The 23,044-nt window shown below is 36.3% G+C and overlaps 1 protein-coding gene across 2 annotated transcripts in view; it reads left to right on the top strand.

Moving 5' to 3' along the window:
- The window catches only part of TEX11 (testis expressed 11), a 279,061-nt gene that overhangs the window by 115,302 nt on the left and 140,715 nt on the right, over positions 1–23,044 (top strand). The window lies entirely within an intron of this gene.

Raw genomic sequence — 23,044 nt, 5'->3', positions numbered from 1 at the left:
GGTTATTTCTTCTTTGTTGTTGTTGCATAGACAGATGTAGTACTGCCCAGTAAAGCATATTTATTTGTGGTGTCAATGAGAATTTTGATAGGACAGAACTTTTGAACACAGTTTCTGTGTTTTACAAGTTTAATGTTGATTGGTCAACATAATTTGTGTAACTACAGAAGATATTTCTGCAATAATTAGTTATTAAAATAAATCTTGATTTGAAATTTAAATACAAGGTTGAAGCGTTTTTTGAGAGTATAAGATGTCTATTAATTGTGTAATTTACCAGGAAGCACTTTGTGCTAAAAAGCTAAAACTCAAACATGTGGATGTGTTAATAATACCCATATGGATGGATATTCTTCTGTGGCTTCAACAGAGATTATTGCTTTATTGGGTAAATTTGATGCATAATACAATAGTTGCATCTATTTCTTGGAGGTTAGGGGTCTTATTGGATGAGGTGCTGTCAAAGGTTGAGTTGCCCTGGAGGCTGACTTTTAAGATGGTGTTTAGTGTGCAGATAGTTAATTAAGGGGTACGCTTAGAATCAAAGGAAGCTGGACTAGGTAAAGGGAGAAATTGGGCTAATGTAAAGTTGCAGGGCCTCAGCTTACCCCACCAGGAACTCTGAAGCTGGGATGGTCCTTCAGAATTGTTTTTGGTTAGAATAAGATGGCCCTGTCTTGTAGCCCAGTGTTGACTAGTCTTAGATGTCAGCTCCCCTGGAACGGGGGCATAATCTTGGGTGAGATGGCTCTCTTCAGGATAATTCCTAAAGAGAAGCCTGGAAATAAATGCTTCAATCTTGAAGGGGAGATCTATATGATGCAGCACAACATTCATGACCAGGTGCTAAAGAGATATTTTTGAACTTTTGAAAGAACTCAACTTGTTGTCATCCACGGGAAAATTTCAGCCTCAGCTCAAAGACTTGACCTCTTTGGTGACTATGACAACCCATATAAACACTGTGAATCTCTCTTTCTCTCTCTCTGCAAATGCATTCATAAGTAATTACACAAATGTAAATTGTAATTCATATATTCTTAGTGAAGTAATTTCTTTGGGAAACTCATTTGTCAAAGAGTAATCTGACTCACTTCTCTATGCTGAAATTGGCTTCCAGAGATAGAAGTGATTACCTAAACTGCATATTCAAAGATTGAATTCATAAAATGTTTTCTCATTCCTAACATTATGATAATGAAAAACTATTTATTTTGCCTTTCTCAATTAATACTACTAATATGAAAGGAGAACTACAAATTGAACTGTAGTGTAATGTGGTATTGAATTCTAATTGGACAACTTAGGCCTATCAGATGTAGTGGACATTAATTGCTTTTGGTCAGATGCTGTTCATTCATTCCACTTTCCAACTGACATCTCTTGATAACAGTACCCAAATTTTCATGTAGGCGTCTGCTTTTTCCCTGTCAGCCCATGTGGTTATTGACATATCGGTATAGAAGAGTTTCAGTTTTGTATTTCCCAACCAACAGAGAAATCAATTTCAAAAGGAAAATTTGATAAAGTAAGTATTTTTTATTTTTAAAGTTCAAATTTAAAGTATAGCTTCTATTTTCTTACCTGTTTGTGCTATGTTAACAATGCTTTTACCATTGTTCAGTTAATAAGAAAGTTTCATTATATATCTGGCAGTTGCTTTTTCTTATAGCCTGTTTAACTCATTTATGTTACATACTTGGCATCTGTAGACAATATAGGAAGTTGCATTATATAATGGACAATGCTAATAGTTTTATAGCAAAGGCATAAATATATTTTATAGAGAGAAGTTTGTTTTAGTAATAAAAGCTAAGTGTGCAGAACATTAACTGTCAGAAAGTGACTGCCCCTCTGCTATGCACTATAAGCTAATGTAGTACAGACCTAGGCTTCTGATGATGCACCTTGATGCAAGGATAAAATTTTGAATACATTGATAAATGGATGGAAATACCATGTCTCTCAAGTGATTTTTTTTTAAATTTCACCTTTTACAGTCAAGCTTCATTGGAAGTCAGAGTGAAGACAATTAATTCTAGGTTACACACTTAGGAGATCCTGGTAATATGTAGTGCTATAATAAGAGAAGACCATATGCTTTAAATTGTAGAAAAGCAGTTAGATGGTTTGATATTCTGTTATTATGATTCATTTTTCCTGAGATTGTTAGATTAGGTCTGTTTACTCTCTGACTTTATCATTTAAGTAAACTTGTCAAAAGATAAAATAAGATTAATTTGGCATGCCTTTTTCTGAACAAATTCTTGCTGTTTTATGTTAATGCTTCTCAGACTTTAATGTGTATATGATTAGCTAAAGATCATGTTAAGATGGAGATTCTCATTCAGTAGGTCTGGAGTGAGGCTTGAGATCTGCATTTCTAATAAGCTTTCCATGTAATGCTGATGCTATTTGTCTGTGGACCACACATAGAGTAGCTGCGTTTGGGAGTCTGTTGCTCTCTTTGTTAAAAAAAAAAATCAAAGTTTTCCTTCTTCAATTTTCATCACCCCTTCAGTTTTCTGTATGTAATTTATTAAAGACTTCTGTAACTTAAAAGTCTCATTTATAAATCTAGGTGTCCTGAACTCTTTTACAACAACTAAGTTACTGTCTTCTCACCTCTGCTCAACTTAAGCTTGCTTTCTTTTCAAAATTTTTACCTATTTTATTTTTTATTCTATAAACTTATCATGACTGTAATAAAAATTTCAAAAGAAAAAAGATCATATCTAATCTTACACTGAAGATATCTGTTATTGATAAAGTGGCTCAGACCCTTCCTTTTGTACTGCTTAGGTAGGATTACTCAGTTACTGTTCATACCAGTGACAAGAATACCAAATCAAATAATCAAACTAAGAGATTTTGAATTGGAACAAGACTACCAAGATAGAGTCAGAAACCTTGAGATAAAGTGATCTAGAAAAGTCAATGCAACAGATAAAAATATGAACAAGATTGTAGGAGATCAGATTAACATTGCCAGACTAAACTCAAGAATAGAGAAAAGCAAAATCAGGTTTCTGAAGTCAAGATCAGAATTTTTGGAAGTCAGAATTAGATATAAGGAAAGCGGTTTGTTTAGGTCCATCAAGTTAAAAAAAAAAAGGAATAGAAAGCCTTGCTGGTTAACCACTTTGTTCCCAACCTTCCTGTTATATAAGACCTGATGTTATTTTATTAATACTTTTTAAACTTACTGTTGAATATTACAGTAAAATGTCTCTCAATTCTACACATTAAATGAATTGAATTCCAGAAAAGTTCTGTTTAGAGAAACTCTGATACAGTAAATGGTATTTTTCCATAGACTTAACATTAAAAAATAAAAATGACTTACCTCCAGAAAGTTTTTAGCTCTAAGATATAATATAGTCCTATTTAGGAATGCAGCATATTATTTATTTATTTATTTGAGTGGGAGACACATGAGCAGAGGAAGGGGCAGAGGGAGAGATAGAGGGAGAAGCAGACTCCGCACTGAGCAGGAAGCCTGACTCAGGGCTTGATCCAAGGACCCGGATCATGACCTGAGCTGCAGGCGGATGCTTAACCCACTGAGCCACCCAGGCGCCCCAGGAATGCAGCATGTTTTTTAAATCATATGTTTAAATGAAATTTATTCTTCTGATAATAAAATAACAAGTACTTGAGTGGGTTGCAGAAATGGCATGCTAACTGAGATGAGTGAGATAATGTCCTGAAAATCCAGGGAAAGAGACAGATATAATATTGAAGACCTAATACCTTCAACATTAATTCCTTCCTGGGATAGATCTAAAAGGTTATCACCAGACACTAAGAAGTAAAAGCAAACATCCACTGGCTCCTGGGATTTAATTTAATCATGCTCACATGGATATTCTCATCTAACAGCCACTCTCAAAGCTGACTGTTGGTAAGAATTATCACTATAGTTCTTTCATCTCCTTTCCCATTTCAGGTCAGTTATCCATACAACATACTTTGTAGGGCATCCATCAGAATTTTTTGTTTTAATAAAAATTGTTAATGAGTTTATTAGAAAAAATAGTTCCAGTCGGTAGGAAAGGAAGTTGGTACAGAATATATACTTAGTTCTTGCATCTGCACTGTATTTGGTTTGGATAGATGGTTTATGTGTTTTTTTTTCCCCCTTGTGGGTGGGGGGGTAGTTTTAGGGTGTTTGAGATGGGAAGAGGAATTAAAGGGATTTTTCAAGGTTGATTGCTTCTTGGAGACAAGAGTTCAGTTTTCCTTAGCACATTGGATACATTTAAGTTCATTTTATCAACAAAAAAATGTGCCTGGTGCAACATGTTGTCTGGGGTCTGGTTGGAGATAAAAAAAAAAAATAAGAAACAGACATTCCTCTAATGAATTTACAGTCTGCTACAGCAAGTTAAGCATATTTATGATCAGTCAACTGACAATAAAATGCAGGATATGAGAAATGCATGATATCCTATAGAATTTAGAGGAGGGAGCAAAAGGTCACTGTGGGCTCTATTGATCAGAGAATGCTAAATGGAGGAGATAGGGACTTAGAAAATGTAGATCAGCATAGGTGAATGAATAAGATTTCCTGGCAGGAAGATTAGAGTGAGCAAAAGTGTGAGCACAAGGCAGGTTTAGAGACAGTAGTTTAGTCCAATTTAGTATCTTGTATGTGAAGAGCAGCATATGGAAGGCACAGGAATTTCTTTTAAGAAACTTACAAGTCTTATTGGAAAGAGTGTATGTATAAAGATAACAATATAAGATAGCATATAGAAAATGAGTATAACTGACAACTTAGTATAGGAATTCAGAAGAGGCCTAGATCATTAATGGATTGGGAACATCAGAAAGGGTTCTTTGAAGGTGAAACTTCAGCTGGGCTTTGAAGATGGGAGAGAATAATTTAGTAAAGTGGAAAGGAGAAGTAAAGACATTTGTAGCAAATAGGTAGGAAGACAACATAATCTGTTCAGAATATGATGATTAATGAATCAGAGAGGCTGTAGAATACATTTTATATAAAAGCTATAATGAGATATAAAGTTAGGTAAATTGGGGTCATTTGTGAAAATTGTTGAAAATCAAGTTAAAGGACTTCATGATATAGGCAAATAAGGACCCACTGAAGATTTTCAAAGAGGGTAGTGATATACTAATGGAAACATATGCAAGAAGTTGAGAGGGGTGAGGTTAGAAGTAGGAAAATCAAATAAGAATCATTGCAGGTAGCTCACATATGAAGTGATAAGAACCTGAATTAGGTTGATAGTAGTGGGAATGCATTCTTTCCCACCTGAGTTCCTCCAGTGTATCAGTTATTTTGTCACTGGGCATTAAAGATACAGAAATTAAATATGTACAGTCCTTGGTCTCAAGAAGAGCACTGCCTAATGGGGAAGAATAGCTCATAATTATGAAATAAATACAATCAGAATATTTTGGTACCTCCAAAGAGGGCCCTGTAAGTAGATGATTTATAAAGATAAAACTATTCTTGCCCACATATTTGGCATTAAAATTATATTGTTTTGAGTTATTGTACTGCTTTTTGCTGTTTTTGCCTTTTTTCAACCACGTCAGTAACTAATTTGCCAGCCCCACACTATCTTCAGAACCTATCTTTTTTTTTAACATTTCCACAGTAAAGCCATAAACTATCCAAATAAGTTCTTGCCATAAACTATACAAATAAGGAATCTTACTTTCAGAGATGCTAGTATAGGAAATGAAGGGAAGTGATGAAAATGAAAGATCATGAAAAATAATAGTTGCAGACTTCAGTACCCCACTTTCAGCAAGTCAGACAGAAAATCTACAAGGAAACTTTGGACTTGAACCATATGTTAGACCAAATGGACCCAATAGATGTTTATAGAAGAACATTCCATCCAATAGCAGCAGAATACACATTCTTCTCAAGTGCACATGGAATATTCTCCAGGATAGATAATATCACAAAATAAGTTTTAGCAAATATGAAAAGATTGAAATCATACCAAGTATCTTTTCCATCCACAGTGGTATGAAACTAGAAGTCAGCAAGAAGAGGCAAGCAGGAAAATCTACAAATTTTCAACAGCAGTGTTTAATTAACAACACACTCTGAAACAGCCAATGGGCCAAAGCAGAAATCAAAAGGGAAATAAAAAAATATCTCAAAACAAATGAAAATGGAAACAGCACCCCTAAACCTGTGGGATGCTGCAAAAGCAATTCTGAAAGGGAAGTTTATATCAATAAATGCACATATTAAAGAAATAGATCTCAAATAAACAGCCTAACTTTATACTTCAAGGAACTAGAAAAAGAAAAGCAAACTAAGCTCAAAGTTGGCAGAAGAAAGGAAGTGAGGAAGATCAGAGAGGAAATAAATGAAATAGAGACCAGAAAAACAATAGAAAAGATCAATGAAATGAAGAGGTAGGTTTTTTGAAAAGATTAACAAAATTGATACAACTTTAACTAGACAAAGAGAGAAGACTCAAATAAAATCAGAAATGAAAGGAGACATTACATCTGACACCACACAAATATAAAAGAGTATAAGAGAATATTATGAACAATTATATGCCAACAAATTGGATAAACTAGAAGAAATGGGTCAAATCTTAGAAACATACAACCTACCAGGACTGAATCAGGAAGAAATAGAAAATCTGGACAGAACAGTAATGAGTAGGGCGGTTGCATCAGTAATCAAAAACCTCCCAACACAGAAATGCCGGGGATTAGATGGCTTGACTGGTGAGTTTTACCAAACATTCAAAGAATTAATGCCAGTCCTTCTCAAACTCTTCCAAAAAACTGAAGAGGAGGGAATATTTCCAAACTCATTTTATGAGGCCAATGTTATCCTGATAACAAAGCCAGATGAGGGCACTATAAGAAAACTATAGACCAATACTCTTTTTATCACCAAATTTTTATTTAAATTCTAGTTAGTTAACATATAATATAATGTTTCAGGAGTAGAATTTAGTGATTCATCACTTGCATTTAACATCCAGTGCTCTTCATAACAAATACCCTCCTTAATACCCATCACCCATCTAGACCATCCCCCACGCACCTCCCTCCGTCAACCTTTAGTTTGTTCTCTGTTCTTAAGAGTTTCTTATGGTTTGCTTTTCTTTTATTTCCCTTCCATATGTTCATCTGTTTTGTTTCCTAAATTCCACATATCAGTGAAATCATATAGCATTTGTATGGACCAGTACTCTTGATGAATATAGATGCAAAGATTTGCAACAAAATGTTAGCAAACCGAATTCAACAACACATTAAAATGGTTAAACCGCATGACCAAGTGGGATTTATCCCTGGGATGCAAGGATGGTTCAACATATGCAAAGTAATAAATGTGATGGATTTAGTACACTACCAGAATGAAAGATAAAAATCATGATTGTATGTGAGGGATGGGCAAAATAGGTGAAGGAGATTAAAGTATACAGACTTCTAGTTATAAAATAAATGAGACGCAGGGATACAATGTCTAGCACAGGGAATATAGTTAATAATATGTAGTATGTACGTAGTATAGTGACAGATGGTAGCTAGATTTAGCATGGTGATTACTTTGTAATGTATGTAACTGTTGAATCACTGTATTGTACATCCGAAACTAATGTAATATTGTAACAAACTATAGAAATGATCCCTGGAAGTATAGTCTTGAAACGAATATAATATTGTATCTCAACTGCACAAAAAAATCATTCTCCCAAGAGATGCAGAAAAAGTGTTTGACAAATTTATATCCTTTCATGATACAAAACCCTCAACAAATTGTGTATAGAAGGAACATACCTGTATGTCTGAGGATTAAAGAAATTATTTCGTGTAATATGCCTGGGACATAGTAAGCATTCAATAGACTTTGGCTTTTATTACTTTTGAAGAAGTGTTGGAACTAATCTTGTATCATTTCAAGTTGAGCCATGTGTCTACAGAATAGAATTTGTGTTCACCATTTTATATGAGGCTAGTAGTACTGGACATGATTGAGATGCTACATTTAGCTTCTTAAGCAGTTTTATGAGCATCACTTGCTCATTTATTGTGCAGTTGTGAGCTGTGCCTAAGAGTAAATTACAGGACGATTTTACCAACTCTGAGCCATTTACAGGCATTGAAGTGATGATTACTAAAATGCTATTTAGCATGAGCAGTGAGTATATGTCAGCAAGAGGCAACGTGTGGTGTGTTGGAATGAGTCCTTGCTACTAACTGAATGACCTCAGACAAGTCATTTAACTTTTCAGGGCCTGTGAAAAGCAGAATAATGGCCCCTCAGGTCCATCCATATCCTAATTCCTTACACTTCAAAAGGGATTATGCATATGTAATTGAAGCTATTGATCAGTTGAGTACAAAATAAGGATATTATCCTTGATTATCTGGGTGTGCCCAGTATAATCACACATGCCCTTGAAAGCAGAAGAGGTATGCAGAAAGTGAAGTCAGTTACCAAAGGAAATTCAGGCAGCCTCTACGAGCTGAGAACAAATCCCAGTTGAAGGCCAGTAAGGAAATGAGACCTCAGTTCACACAACCTTACAGAACTGATTTTTGCCAATACCTGAATAAGCCTAGAAGAAGGAGATCCTCCTCTATAGCCGCCAGATAAGAGCTCAGACCAGGCCAGTACCTTGACTTGGCCTTTTGAGACCCTAAGCACAATTCCCAGGTGAGCCTGCCTAGATTTCTGACCTACGGAATTGTGAAATAATAAATGGGTGTTTTTTTATTTATTACTTTAGAGAGAGAGAGCACGAGTGGGGGGAAGGGTAGAGGTAGAGAGAATCTGAAGCAGACTCCATGCTGAGTATGGATCCCGAGACCCTGAGATCATGACCTGAGCCAAAACCAAGAGTCGGATGCTTGATGACTGAGCCATCCAGGTGCCCCAATAAATGGGTGTTTTAAGCTGCTAAATTTGTGATAATGTGTTGCAGCAACAATAGAAAACCAAAGCCTCCAGTGCTTCTGTAAATGAGGGGTGGAGGAGGTTTGAATAAATAAACTTTAAGGCTCCTTCTAGCTCTAAATCCTATGATTGCGGGATTCTCATTAAGCTGCTAGTTTGTGAACTGAAGTCTAACAACCATAAATAGGATGACCCCATAATGCACACACACACAATACTTTACCAGACCCATAACTTTAAAGGTTATGTATGGCAAAACTACAGGTTGGGGGACTCTGTAATGCCAGGTCAACTAGATTGCTAAGTGGGTTTTTTCAACTGCAAAGCAAATAGTTGTAGCCAAAGCCGGGTTCTTCAGGTGTAGCCTAAAATTAGGGTTCAATGACAAGGCTACTTTCTATGTGTAGATTATTTATACCATAAAAGGAAAATGATTGTTATTATCAAACCAGAAGATCAGTGATGTCTGTATGCCTACTAGCATTATAACAGTTTATCATTCTTAGTCCTTTAAGGATTATCAGTTATATACCCTATATTTCTAATACATAACAAATTCTCAGAATTCATTATATTTGGCTAACTTATCCTTTGTTTTTTATGAAACTAACTCCAAGAAGCAGAGATTTCGATATTACCTGTAAATGAATACTTAGTACATTCCTCAGAAATGTAACCGTGTTTTTAGATCAATCTCCAGTTCTCTGTGCAAGGTGACAGTGCGTTCATAATGACAGTTCTTTTTTTTTTTTTTTTTTTTTAAAGTTTTTTTTTTTTTTTTTTTTTTNAGAGATAGAGACAGCCAGCGAGAGAGGGAACACAAGCAGGGGGAGTGGGAGAGGAAGAAGCAGGCTCATAGCAGCGGAGCCTGATGTGGGGCTCGAACCCATAACGCCGGGATCACGCCCTGAGCCGAAGGCAGACGCTTAACCGCTGTGCCACCCAGGCGCCCCCATAATGACAGTTCTAACTGGCCTTCCCATCTGCCTCTAGCAATTATGCAAAATAATGCCTAATTTCCTTTATTTTCTTATTTTTAAAAAACAGCTTTATTGAGGTGTATTTGACATATAATTCAGTACATATATTTAAAAGAAGTGGACAATTCAATAAGTTTTGACATATATGTAAATGATATGTGCCATACATTCATGTACAGACACATACTTGTATATACACATATATGTTCATATACATATGATGAATATATATGTTCACAAATGTGTATATACACATACATGTATTGCTATATATATACATGCATATGTGCACAGTTATGAATTCATCATCACAATCAGGATAATGAACATAGTTAACACCCCCAAATGATTCCTGTGACCTTTTATAATGCCTCTCCCCACCCAGCACCTCCTCTTCACCAGGCAACCATTGATCATTCATTGATCACTTTTGTCACTATAGATGATTTTGTATTTTCCAGAATTTTATATAAATGGAGTCAGATTATTTATTCCTTTTAGTGTGCCTTCTTTAACTCACCATAATTACCTGAGAGCCATCCATGTTGTTATGTCTATCCATAGCTCATTTCTTTCAGGGCACCTGGGTGGCTCAGTCAGTTAAAGCATCTGACTTTGGCTCAGGTCATGATCTTGGGGTCCTGGGATTGGGCCCCCACGTCAGGCTCTGCATTCAGTGGGGAGTCTGCCTCTCTCTCTCCCTCTGCCCCTCCCCCTGCTTGTGCTCTCTCTGTCTCTCTCTCAAATAAATAAATAAAATCATTTAAAAAAATAGTTCATTCCTTTATATTGCTGAGTAGTAATCTGTTGTGTGGATATACCACAATTTGTTTATCCATTCATTTGTTGATGGACATTTTAGTTATTTCCAGTTTAGTTCTGTTATAAATAAAGTTCTTAGAAAGAAGAGAATATTTCCTCTTTTAGGAAACCTTCTTATACCAACATAAGGAGAGTTAGTAATGAAAGTAATGGAAGGGAGGGCCCTGGGTGGCTCAGGTGGTTAAGTGTCTGCCTTTGACTTAGATCATGATCCCAGGGTCCTGGGATCGAGTCCCGCATCAGGCTCCCTGCTCAGAGGGGAGCCTGTTTCTCCTACTCTCCTTGCTCCTCTCCCCTGCTCATGCTGTCTCTGCCAAATAAATAAATAAATAAATAAATAAATAAATAAATAAATCTTTGAAAAAGAGAATTCTTTAAGATAGAAGACGGTGTGACTGATTTGAGACCTTCCTTTTCTTTTCTTTTCTTTTCTTTTTGGTAAGAACTTACTACTACTAGTTTTCCATGAGGTATCACTTTTTAGCAGCATCCTGCAAATTTTAAATTTTGTGTTTTCATCTTCAATCAGTTCAAAATACATTCAAATTTCCCTTTTGATTTTCTAATTTAGTCGATGGGCCATTTAGAAGTATGGATAAAGAAAGAGGGGTAACCAGAGGGGGGAGTGAAGCATGAGAGACTATGGACTCTGAGAAACAAACTGAGGGCTTCAGAGGGGAGGCGGGTGGGGGAATGGGATAGGCTGGTGATGGGTAGTAAGGAGGGCATATATTGCATGGTGCACTGGGTGTTATACGCAACTAATGAATCATCGAGCTTTACATCGGAAGCCGGGGATGTACTGTATGGTGACTAACATAATATAATAAAACATATTTTTAAAAAAAAGAAGTATGTTATTTAGTTTCCAACTATCTGAGCATTTTCCTAAAGATCTTTCTGTGATTCATTTCTTTTTTTAAATTTTTCTTAATTTAAATTCAATTAATTAACATATACTGTATTGTTTTCAGAGGCAGAGGTCAGTGATTCATCAGTCTTATATAATATCCAGCGCTCATTATCACATGCCTTCCTTAATGTCCGTCCCCCAGCTACCCCATCCCCCAACCCCTCTCCCCTCCTGTTATTGATTTCTAATTTAATTCCATGTGGCCAGAGAATGTACTTTGTATAATTTGAGTTTTTTTGAATATACTGAGACTTCTATTATAGCCCAATATATAATCTATTTTGGTAAATGTTCAATGTGCACTTGAGAATAAGATATATTTTGCTGTTATTGGGTAGATTTTTAAGTACAAGGATAGCTATAGATTAATTATAGAAGTTCTTTATCAAGCAGAGGAAGTGGCCCTTATTCTTACCTTTTTGAGATGATAGTATTTTACAATAATGAATTTGTGTTGAGTTTTGTGAAATCCTGTTTATGCATTAGTTGATATGATCATGTGCTCTTTCTTCTTTAGTGTGTTGTTATGGTGAATTGCAGTGATTGTTTTTCAAATATGAATCAGCTTTAAATTCCTGAAATAAGCATCACTTGATTGTGTGAATGTATTGCTTTTTTCTCTTTGTTAATATTTGTTAAGGATCTTTGCATCTGTATTTATGAGGGAAATTGGTCTATAGTTTCTGGTTTTTGTCTGACTTTGTTATCAGGGTAATAGTGTCTTTTTTAAAATATTTCTTTATTATATTATGTTAGTCACCATACAGTACATCCCTGGTTTTTGATGTAAAGTTTGATGATTCATTAGTTGCGTATAAACCCAGTGCACCATGCAATACGTGTCCTCCCCACCACCCATCACCAGCCTATCCCATTCCCCCACCCCCATCCCCTCTGAAGCCCTCAGTTTGTTTCTCAGAGTCCATAGTCTCTCACGCTTCATTCCCCCTTCTGATTACCCCCCTTTCTTTATCCCTTTCTTCTCNTTCTTAGTTTTTTTGACTGTGTCCTTGGCTGTGCAGAAGCTTTTTATCTTGATGAAGTCCCACATTTTATCTTTTGTTTCTCTTGCCTTTGGAGATGTGTCATGAAAAAAGTTGCTGTGGCCAATGTCGTAGAGGTTGCTGCCGATGCTCTCCTCTAGGTTTTTGATGGATTCCTGTATCACATCAAGGTCTTTCATCCATTTAGAGTTTATCCTTGTGTATGGTGTGAGAGAGTGGTCAGGTTTCATTCTTTTGCATGTGGCTGTCCAATTTTCCCAGCACCATTTATTGAAGAGACTGTCTTTTTTCCACTGGATGTTTTTTCATGCTTTGTCAAAGGTTAGCTGCCCAAAGAGCCGAGGGTCCATTTCTGGGTTCTCTATTCTGTTCCATTGGTCTATGTGTCTGTTTTTGTGCCAGTATCATGCTGTCTTTGCGATCACAGCTTTGTAGTACAGCTTGAAATCTGGCATTGTTATGCCCCTAGCTTTGTTTTTCCTTTTCAACAATTCCTTGGTGATTCGTGGCCTTTTCTGGTTCCACACAAATTTAAGGGTTGTTTGTTCCAGTTCTTTGAAAAATGGCATTGGTATTTTGATCGGGATAGCATTGAAAGTGTAGATTGCTCTGGGTAACATGGACATTTTAACTATGTTAATTCTTCCGATCCATGAGCATGGAATATTTTTCCATCTTTTTGTGTCTTCTTCAATGTCTTTCAAGAGTGATTTGTAGTTTCTAGAATATAGATCCTTTACGCCTCTGGTTAAGTTAATTCCAAGGTAACGCATGGTTTTTGGTGCTATTGTAAATGGGATGGATTCCCTCATTTCTCTTTCTTCAGTCTCATTATTCGTGTATAGAAATGCAACTGATTTCTGAGCATTGATTTTGTATCCTGCCACATTACTGAATTGCTCAATAAGTTCTAATAGTTTGGGGGTGGAGTCTTTTGGGTTTTCCATATAGAGTATCATGTCACCTGCGAAGAGAGACATTTTGACCTCTTTGCCGATTTGAATACCTTTTATCCCTTTTTCTTGTCTGATTGCTGTTGGAAGGACTTCTAGTACTATGTTGAATAATAGTGGCGAGAGTGGGCATCCTTGTCGTGTTCCTGATCTTAAGGGAAAGGCTTCCAGCTTTTCCCCATTGAGAATGATATTTGCTGTAGGCTTTTCATAGATGGTTTTTATGAGATTGAGGAATGTACCCTCTATCCCTATCCCTACACTCTGAAGGGTTTTAATCAGGAAAGGATGCTGTATTTTGTCAAATGCTTTTTCTGCATCTATTGAGAGAATCATATGATTTTTGGCTTTTTTCTTGTTGTTAAAATCTATGACACTGATAGATTTACGAATGTTGAACCACCCTTGCATCCCAGGGATGAATCCCACTTGGTCATGATGGATAATCCTTTTAATGTACTGTTGGATTCTATTAGCAAGGATCTTGTTGAGAAATTTATCTTGAGAAAATGAATTGGCAAGTGTTTACTCTTCTTCTTTGCCTGGAAGATATTGTATAGAATGGGTGTTAATTCTTCTTTAAGTATTTGGTAGAATTATTCAGTGAAACTATTTTGGCCTGGAACTTCTTTTTCAGGAACTTAAATTTTTAAATTTTTTTCATGAGTTTTTAAGTTACAAATTTAATTTCCTTAATAGTCGTAGGGTTATTCAAATTATATATTTTATACTGGTGAATTGTGTTAGTTTTGTGCTTTTGGGGGTATTGGTCCATTTCATCAGACTTGTTAAATTTACATGTGTGGAATTGCTCATAGTGTTCTCTTGTCCTTTTGATGTATGTAAGCTCTGTAATGGTGTCCCGTTTCATTCCTGATATTGGTAACTTGAGTCTGGTCTCTTTTTATTTCTCAGTCAGATGGTTGTCAATTTATAAATATATATTTTTCATTTTTTAATTTGAGTATAGTTGACCACACACTGTTACATTAGTTTCAGGTGTACAGCATAGTGATTCAGTATCTTTATACCATTATGCTTTGTTCACCACAAATGTAGCTACGATCTGTCACCATACAACACTATCACAATATCATTGACTATATTGATGCTATTCCTTTTATTCCTAGGACTTCATTCCATAACTGGAAGCCTATATCTCCCAGTCCCCTTCACCCATTTTGCCCATTTACCCACCCCTTTCCCCTTGGCAGCCATCAGTTATCTGTATTTAGAGGTCTTACTCTGCTTTTTATTTGTTTATTTACTTTTTTCTGTTTTTAGATTCTACATGTAAGTGGAATCATGTGGTATTTGTCTTTCTCTGTCTGAATTATTTCACTTGGTATAATACCCTCTAGGACCATCTGTGTTGTCACAAATGGCAAGATCTCATTCCTTTTTTATGGCTGCTTAATATTCCATCGTAGCTACATATACCATATCTTCTTCATTCATATATTGGATGGACACTTAGGATGCTTCTATATCTTGGCTTTTGTGAAATATGCTGTGGTAAACACTGCAAGGGTGCATATATCTTTTTGAATTAATGTTGTTTTTCCTTCGGATAAATATCCAGTAGTGAAATTATTGGATCATATGCTATTTCTATTTTTAGTTTTTTGAGGATCCTCCATACTGTTTTCCACAGTGGCTGCACCAGTTTACATTCCCACCAACAGTTCACAAGGGTTTCTTTTTCTCCACTTATTCACTAACACTTGTTATCTTCTAATTTGAGTCATTTGACAAGTGTAGGCTGAGACCTCATTGTGGTTTTGATTTGCATTTCCATGATGATAAGTGATGTTGATCGTCTTTTCATGTATCTGTTGACCATCTATATGTCTTTTTGTTACATATATTTTGAAGAACCAGCTTCAGATTTTCTACTGATTTTTTCTATTGTTTTTTAAAATTTTATTGATTTCTGCTCTTTTATAAAGATTTTATTTATTTTAGAGAGAGAGAGAGAGCACATACACGAGCAGGAGGAGAGTCAGAGGGGGAGGGAGAGGGAGACAATCTCAAGCAGACTCCGTGCTGAGCAGGGAGCCTGACATGGGGCTCGATCGCAGGACCTTGGGATCATGACCTGAGCTGAAGGCAGACGCTTAACTGACTGAGCCACCCAGGCACCCCTTTTATCTTTACTTTTATTGATTTACTTTGTAGCCTTTCATTGTAAGAAATCTTAGCCATGATTATTACTAATAGAAAAGAAGATGCAAACCTGTACACACACATGGACACACACACACAGCTACAAAGCACAAGAAGCAAAACATAATAGGACTAAAAGAAGAAATAAGCAAGTCCACAATTAGAGTTGGAAACTTCAACATTCTCTTTCAGAAATTCATAGAAATAGAAAAAAAGCAGCTAAGATACATATCATCAACTCTCAGGATCTGACATTTACAGTAGATTTCATCAAACAGCAGCAGAATACACAATCTTTCCAAGTGTCCACAGAATATATGTTAAAATAAACCATATTCTGGGCCAAAAAAAAACAACCTTAAGAAACTTGAAAGAAATAAAAACATAGTGTTTTTTCTGGTAACACAGATCAAATAGAAATCAATACCAGAAAGATGATTGAGTTAAATTGAAAACAAATATCAAAATTTGTGGGATGCAGATATAGCAGCACTGAGAGGAAGTTTTTGTTTTGTTTTTGTTTTTTAAAGATTTTATTTATTTATTTGACAGAGAGAGAGCCAGTGAGAGAGGGAACACAAGCAGGGGGAGTGGGAGAGGAAGAAGCAGGCTCATAGTGGAGGAGCCTGATGTGGGGCTCAATCCCAGAACGCTGGGATCACGCCCTGAGCCGAAGGCAGACACTTAACAACTTTTTTTTATCATTAAAGGCTTACATTAGAAAAGAAGAAAAGTCGGGGCATCTGGGTGGCTCAGTTGGTTGGGCATCTGCCTTCTGCTCAGGTCATGATCCCAGGGTCCTGGGATTGAGCCCCACCTCGGGCTCCCTGCTCAACAGGGAGCCTGCTTCTCCCTCTCCCACTACCCCTGCTTGTGCACTCTCTCTATCTGTCAAATAAATAAAGAAAACCTTTTTTTAAAATAGGCGGTAGGACCAAAGTCTGAAGGAAGGACACCAGGAACAAGCTTCTAAGAGTTCCTTCCCATTAGAGTTGCAAAGGACATGCTTAATTCCTCTAGCAACGAGTATGACAACATGTGTGAACTGTTGTTTATCAGGGAGCTCATTAGAGACTAAGTCCCTAAGACTTTAAAAATGGGGATTCTCACATAGATACCCCTCCCTAGCACATACCAAGATTCCAGATACCATTTTGTTTGTGCAGTCTAGACATAGTGAGCCACCCTTATTAATGGAATGTTTTATATCAGTTCCCTACGAACTGTTTACCAGCCAAGTGACCAGATGTCAGCCAAGGGTCAACTTTGCAAGCAGGCCTTTCTTTTTTTTAAGCTTTTATTTAAATTCCAGTTAGTTAACATCCAGTTTAATATTAGTTTCAGGTGTACAATTTAGTGTTTCAACACTTCCATACAAGACCTGGTGCTCCAAGTACACTCCTTCATCCCCATCACCTATTTCAACCATCCCGCCCACCTGCTCTCTGGTAACCATCAGTTTGTTCTCTATAGTTAAGAGTCTGTTTCTTGGTTTGCCTCTCTCTCCCTTTTTTCCCTATGCTTGTTTGTTTTATTTCTTAAATTCCACATATGAGTGAAATCATATTGTATTTGTCTTTCTCTGACTAACTTATTCCACTTAGCATAACACTCTGTAGCTCCATCAGCATCACTGCAAATGGCAAGATTTCATTCTTCTTGATGCCTGAGTAATATTCCGGTGTGTGTGTGTGTGTGTGTGTGTGTGTGTGTGTGTGTGTGTGTGTATTGCCTCTTCTTTATCCTTTCATCACTTGATGGACACTTGGGCATCTTCCATAATTTGGCTATTATGGATAATGCTGCTGCAAACATTGGGGTGCATGTATCCCTTTGAATTCATATTTTGTATTCTTTGGGTAAATACCTAGTAGTGCAATTGCTGGATCATAGGGTAGTTCTATTTTTAACTTCTGAGGACCCTCCATACATTTTTACAGAGTGGCTGCACCAGTTTGCTTTCCCACCAACAGTGCAAGAGGGTTCCCCTTTCTCCACATCCTCACCAACATCTGTTGTTTCTTGTGCACAAGAAGCCCTTTCTAAGTATAGGCAATCACAGCCTTGCTTATGTGTACTCTTTTCTGCACCCTGTGTCATTTACTGATATATGTATTCTTACCAAAACATAAAGTTATATAACTGATGTGTATATACTCTTAAGGCTATAATTTCTGTAAATTAGCATTTCTAAATCCTTTTTAATATGTCTGTTACAAGATTCTATATATGTATTTATCTAAATTTTTATTCCATTACCTGAATTGCTATTTTCAGCCTCAAAAATCTTGTTTTGCAGTTCTTTTCTTTTATTCTAATATAATAAATTTTAGTTTTTTTCCTTCATTGTATCTTTTTCCTCTAACAGTTGTTTCCTTTTTCAATTATATATTGATAAACTACTCATTTTCCTTTACAGCTAATGGTTTAGTCACATAGTCTGAAAGACACAGAGAATGTAAAGGGCCATTGGCTTTCAGGAGGGGTTGCTGAGGGGCCTGTTCCTTTCCTTCAGACCCCTCAGGGTTGAGGGCTCCAGAGAAAAGGTAGAGAGGACATCATGTCTAAGTAACAGATTCCTGAGAGCTCACAGTAAGGTGAGGCCTGTGGATAGGGGATGGGTCTGCAGAGAGAAGGGAAAGTTGCTGAAAGTGTGGAACTGGTAGAGGCAACAGAGGGAGCCAGGGTCAGAACCTACTGATACTGAACTGTGAATGCCCTGAGTGGCCTGGTTGGGTGAGTGAAAGGGCTTAAAGAAATGTCTACGGCCTGAGACATCCTGTCTGCATTGCTCTCTGTAGATAGAGAATTTGTAGATGGTGGCATATTCCTGGCAGCAGTTCACATGACTTTATTAGATCCTAATTGTAGTATTTATTTTGACCACATCTTTAGCATTTGTACAGATCTTTTATGGGAGGAAGAGCAATCAATTAAAATGATTTATAGGTAACTTGAATTAATGAAAACACTTAATAGGGGAGTTAAATAATTTTCCTTTGAATCACATCTATGACCATTGTTACTGTGACCCTGAATATTATTTTCACAGGAAGTCAGTAAAATACAATGGGAAAAACTCTGGGGGTAAACAGACTTGGATTCAAATCCTGATTGCTGCTTTTGTGTCTATTTTATGTGTTTTATGGCCTTTCTGAGCCTCAACTGCAAAATGAGTATGATGCAACACACTTTATGGGAGTTAATATAAAAATGTAATAAGAGTGTAAGGCGCATACTACCTAACATAGAACCTATACCCAGTGTTTGTAACCTTTCATTACTTTTTTTTAAACATTTTATGTATTTATTTGACTGAGAGAGAGAGAGAGAGCACAAGCAGGGGGAGGGGGAGAGGGAGAAGCAGGCTCCTGGCTGAGCAGGGAGCCTGATGAGGGGCTCGATCCCAGGACCCTGGGATCATGACCTGAGTCAAAGGCAGACGCTTAACTATCTGAGCCACCCAGGCACCCCCCTTTCATTACTTTCATTACTAACTCTCCTTATGTTGGTATGAGAAGGTTTCCTGAGAGAGGAAATATTCTTTCTAAGAACAGTATCTTGTATCATGCCATTAAATATTCCACATCTGAAATGTTTGAAGAAAATTTGGGCTTTTCATGGGAACAAAGATTTTTATAGTTTTTAAGTTATTTTTCTCTGGAATGGGTGACAGGAAAGGCCAAAGTTGAGAGCTATGTTTTCCTTTCATACAGATTTCTGTATAAAAAAGAAGTCTATGTTAAATGATTTATATAGTTGTCTTCTGATATTTGGGTAGGAATTTTTTTCTTTTTCCTCCTTCTTTTTAGGTGTGAAGGAGAGTACCAGGAGAAAAGGGATAGTAAAAGTTTAAAAATCAAGCAGAACTTGAGACAAAGGCTTCTGATTCAAGATGGGTTGGCAGAGTATCAAATTGGCAAAAACTAAAGTTTCATTATATTAGGTGATGCTGGTGGAATTGAAATTTTTATATGCACCTACTGACATTTCCAGGTTGACAGCTTTTCCAGCACCCACTCTTTTGAAGGACAAAGTGACAGGATCAAAATTTAAAGTTACTCATACTCAGCAGTTTTACTCCTTGGTATTTATAGGTGGTACTTCACACGTTTACAAGGGTATTTGCCGGAACATTGCTTGTAATAGTGAAACACTGAAAGCATCTTGAGTATCATCAATAGAGGAATAGATAAAAAGAGTAAGGTATTGCTATACAATAAAATACTATGTGGGAATTAAAAAGGATAAGGTAATCTATATGTAATGAACTCTAAGACATGGTATTGAAAGAAAAAGAAGCAACGTATGCATAATATGTCACATATATTTTAAAAACTATGTTTCTGTAAGTACAGACATGCATATGAGTGTACCAGGAAAGGACTGAAAAAGGATATTTACTAATCTTAGAAGTGTCTACCTCTGAGAAGGGGACTGGGACAGGGTAGGGGTCCTTGGAAAGGTAAGCTTTATTTTTACTGTTTGCACTTTTTTATTTAAAAACTTGTTAAAAGTTTTTTTAAATTATGAAAAAATACACATAACATAAAATTCATCATCTTAACTATTTTTAAGTGTCTAGTTCACTAGTGTTAAGTACATTTGCATTGTTTTGCAACCAATTTCCAGAGCCCTCTTTTCATTTTGCAAAACTGAATCTCTGTGCCCACTGAACAATAACTCCTCAGTCCCCCCTGCCCCCCAGTCCTTTGCATACACTAATCTACTTCTGTCTCTATGAATGACTGGTACAGGTACCCCATATTAGTGAAATTATACAGTATTTGTCTTTTTCTGACTGGTGTATATCACTTAACATAGTGTTCTCAGAGTTCAACCATTTTGTAGCTTTTATCAGAATTCCCTCCCTTTTAAAAGCTGGATAATATGCCATTGTATGTATATACTACATTTCATTTATTCATTCATCCACTGATGGAGACTTGGGCTACTTCCACCTTTTGGCTATTGTGAATAATGCTATGAACATGGGTGTACAAATACTTCTTTGAGACCCCGCTTTCAGTTATTTGGGGTTTATACCCAGAAACCGAATTACTGGATCATATGGAAATTCTGTTTTTAATTTTTTAAAGAAATTGCTATATTGTTTTCCATAATGTCTGTATCATCTTACATTTCCCATCAATAGTAGAAAAGGTTTCAAATTTTTTCACATCCTCACCAACGTTTGTTTGTTTTGATAGTAGCTGTCCTGATGGGTGTAAGGTGGTATCTCATTGTGGTTTTGATTTGCATTTCCCTAATGATTTGTGATGTTGATTATCTTTTCATGTGATTATTACCATTTATATATCTTTTTTGGAGAAATATCTCTTCAGGTTTTTGCCAGTTTTTGAATCAGGTTGTTTGCTTTTTGTTGTTGAGTTTTAGGATCTCTTTATAATTCTGGATATTAACCGTGTATCAGATATGATTTGCAAATATTTTCTCCATATTATTCCATAGATAGCCTATTTCACTGTTGTATCCTTTAATACACAAAAGGTTTTAATTTTAATGTAGTCCAGTTTAGCTATTTTTGTTTTTGTTACCTCTGATTTTGGTATCATATCCAAGAAATTATTACCAAATCCAATGTAATGAAGATTTTCCCCTATATTTTCTTTTTTTTTAAGATTTTATTTATTCAGGGGCGCCTGGTGGCTCAGTTGGTTAAGTGTCTGCCTTCGGCTCAGGTCAGGATCCCAGGGTCCTGGGATTGAGTCCCCACATTGGGCTCCCTGCTCAGCGGGGATCCTGCTTCTCCCTCTCCCTTCTGCCTGCTTGTGCTCTCTCTCCCTCTCTCTGACAAATGAATAAATAAAATCTTTATTTAAGGAACAAGATTTGTCAGAGAGAGGGAGAGAGAGCACAAGCAGGCAGAAGGAGGGAGAGAAGCAGGCAGAGGGAGAAGCAGGCTCCCCACTGAGCAAGGATCCCAATGCGGGACTCAATCCCAGGACCCTGGGATCATGACCTCAGTTGAAGGCAAATGCTTAACTGACTGAGCCACCCAGGCATCCCTCCTCTATGTTTTCTTCTAAAAGCTTTAAACTTTAGTTCTTCTGTTTAGGTCATTTTGATCCATTTTCAGTTCATTTTTGTATATGGCATAATATAAACGTCCAATTTCATTCTTTTGCATATGGATATCCATTTGTCCCCACACCATTTGTTGAATAGACTGTTCTTACCCCCACTGAATGGTCTTGACACCCTTGTTGAAAATATTTGATTATCTATGTGACATTTTATTTCTGAACTCTATTTTATTCCATTGGTGTATATATCTGTCTTTATGCCAGTACCACACTGTTTTGATTACCTTAGCAGTAAATTTTGAAACCAGGAATTGCTAGTCTTTCAGCTTTGTTTGGAGTCCCTTGTGATTCCATATGAATTTTAAGGAGGAGTTTTCCATTTCCACAAAAAATGTCATTGGGATTTTCATAGGGTTTACATTTAATCTATAGTTTGCTTTGGTAGTATTGGCATCTTAACGATATTAAGTCTTCCAATCCATGAACTATTTGCATTTTTAAATAATCAGAATATACTGGTGTACTATTTGTGTAATCAAGCATAAATAAAAATTTTAAAAGGAGTTGTTGGCAGAGGGAACTGGTAAATTTCTTTTTTTCTCTTTCAGTTTTGTTGAGATATAATTGACATCCAGCACTGTATAAGTTTAAGGTGTCTATCATAATGGCTTAAGGTGGTCAAGAGGTACAGACCTCCAGTTCAAAGATAAATAAATATTGGGGATGCAATATACAACATGACTGTAGTTAACTGTACTGTATGGTATATTTGAAAGTTACTAAGAGAGTAGATCCTAAAAGTTCTCGTCACAAGGGACTAGTAAATTTCTAATGTCAGTTCCTGTGTCTTTACTGGATCTCATGTTCTAATTTTTATAAATTGGCATCAGTTCTAGAGGCAAAAACATAAATTAGATATTAGGAGAGAGATGATTATCTGATTATAGGTGTTCATGATAAGAAAATGTTTGTGGCTTAATAAATTAAACAGAAATTGAATTAAACAGTTTATTGTTAACAAATAGGCTTATTTAGAGATTTGATGATATTACCTAAGTTCAGATACAGTTTTATCTTGCATGTTTTGTGCATTCTCAAGTAAACTTTAGTCCCATTGATCAAAAACCGGTTATTCTATTTGCTGCAACATGGATGGCACTGGAGGAGATAATGCTAAGTGAAATAAGTCAAGCAGAGAAAGACAATTATCATATGATTTCTCTCATCTATGGAACATAAGAACTA

The sequence above is a fragment of the Ailuropoda melanoleuca genome, chromosome X, assembly GCF_002007445.2.
Source record: "Ailuropoda melanoleuca isolate Jingjing chromosome X, ASM200744v2, whole genome shotgun sequence".
NCBI classification, from domain to species: Eukaryota; Metazoa; Chordata; class Mammalia; order Carnivora; family Ursidae; genus Ailuropoda; species Ailuropoda melanoleuca.
The sequence above is the reverse complement of the archived record's forward strand: the minus strand, read 5'-3'. Positions and strand labels throughout refer to the sequence as shown.